Here is a 2,055-nt window from a genome sequence, read left to right as displayed (position 1 = left end):
TTAATATAGTGTTATTGTAGGAGACAAACTGTGTTCTGTCACAGGTAGGACTTTAACCAGTTCTAAAATGGAGCTCATTGGCAGTGGTGGGATTTGAACCCACGCCTCCTGAGAGACTGGAGCCTTAATCCAGCGCCTTAGACCGCTCGGCCACACTACCAGACAAACCTATTGCTCCACTGCAATCTTCACACCTCCCTCAAATTCTCAAGAAACATTAGCCCACATTGACATTGACCTGTCATAGGGGAATGCACTCCATTTGAAAATCACGTTGGACACCCACAGGAAGAAGAATCTTGTTTACCATAAGCAATGTTGTATTCTGCTGCTTACACAACAACTGTGAACATGAAACTCAACACTGCTGTGATGGCTGTGCTGGAGTTGTGAAACCCATAATGTGCTGCCGATGCAGCTGAGGGTACAAATGTCTCTGTTTGGAGGGACACATACCTGTAACTGTGGTTTACATAAACACAAGGTACCAGAAGTCTCTCATAAAGTTATGAGGTGTTGATGTTGTATTCTGTATTATTAAAATTTCACTTTCTTGTCTGTGAACCTCTAGCCTTCCAACTCTGTCCCTGTGTCATCTTTTGGGGCACCACACAACCACGATCCTCATCTGCATCTTCTTTGTCACCCACCATAACGCCTGGACAGACACCTCAAAAGCCCATTTTGACTTTGACATCAGTAAGTGATGAGGATTTACTTATGCTGATATTTATATTATTAATATATTTAACTACACAAAATGTACAGGGCTCCACTTAAGGTTACCTTTTTCTTTTTGTCAGTTTACAAAGCCAGGATGATCAGGATGGAGGATGTTCTAGCCAAAAGTAAATGCAAAACGTATGTGTCTAGGTGTGGTGATGTTTACAAATGTTTCTTACATTGCTATATAAAGTTTATTATTATTTCATTAGTAATAATAAAATTTTGACATGATGCAAACATTAAACACAATTAGCTGCTATTTGGCTGTATGGCATATCCAATTTGTATCACTTATTAAGTGATACAAATTATTATGTATGTATGTATTATGTATTAAGTATTGTTCCCCAGCTTTAGCAGAAGAATCTGCCTGGTAATGTGGCCGAGTGGTCTAAGGCACTGGATTAAGGCTCCAGTCTCTGAAGAGTCATGGGTCCAAATCCCACCGCTGTCAATTAACTGCATTTAATAAGAATGTTCAGACTATGTACCTGTGCCCCAATAGCTGCCACCTTGTTATTTGCTGTATGGCTGTAGTGTTGAAAGGACAGAGAGGGTTACATGACATCAAAAAGTCAAAATAATCTCCTTTCCTAACTACTTTACTCAGTAAACAGCAGAATTTAACAATGCTTAATGATAAACAATATACAACCACATCACTTGGCATTGCAGAAACAATTGACACACATTCAACTTACCTTACACCAAATGCAAGGTCATATTGGAAGAGCCCATTGTCTTCCTTCTCCCATACAAAATAATGTGAAGGGCTGTTTTTCATGCAGAGCAAATGGCAATTTGAATGCAACCCAAGTATCTCAAGCCTTTGGTCTTGTAGGTCGCAGAAGCATGAAGATGCTACAACCTCCTCAAAATGAGGGTTCCCATGTCTCTGCTGTGTTTCAACCACAGCCCAGAGTATTTCACATTTGATACGTTTACTGTCAGTTCAAAAGAATTAATATGTACTTCAATACTATCAATATTTGTCGAGCCAGGAACGTGAAATTTTCAGAAAAACACCCACCCATCACCTTAAAGCAACATTCACACCTAGAAAACCCTTTGTAGCACATCATGGGTTTTTTTTCCAACTGTGGCAAGGTCATCACAGCGGTGATGAGTTTCTCCTCCATGTTCACAGATTCTGGGTATACAGCAGAATCCAACAATGCTTCATGATAAACATGATTTCAGTGCATTGCCCGATGACATATTGATTGATATGACATATTGCTCTTGAGTGCGATGTCTTCTTTCTTTCGTGCTGTGGTTAATACTGTGGTCACGTTGCAAGCAGCTGATGCAGTTTTTCACCTAGAAAAA

At 39.9% G+C, this 2,055-nt stretch overlaps 1 non-coding gene across 1 annotated transcript; it reads right to left on the bottom strand.

The window, feature by feature from the left end:
• Positions 1-78: 78 nt before the first annotated feature.
• Positions 79-160, bottom strand: trnal-aag (transfer RNA leucine (anticodon AAG)). Its single transcript has one exon. It is a non-coding gene; the product is annotated as a tRNA-Leu (tRNA).
• Positions 161-2,055: the final 1,895 nt, after the last annotated feature.

The sequence above is a fragment of the Seriola lalandi genome, unplaced genomic scaffold, assembly GCF_002814215.2.
Source record: "Seriola lalandi dorsalis isolate HSWRI2012SDOR001 ecotype SW California unplaced genomic scaffold, Sedor1 jcf7180002050341, whole genome shotgun sequence".
Classification (NCBI taxonomy): Eukaryota; Metazoa; Chordata; class Actinopteri; order Carangiformes; family Carangidae; genus Seriola; species Seriola lalandi.
This window is presented reverse-complemented; position numbering and strand designations above follow the sequence as displayed.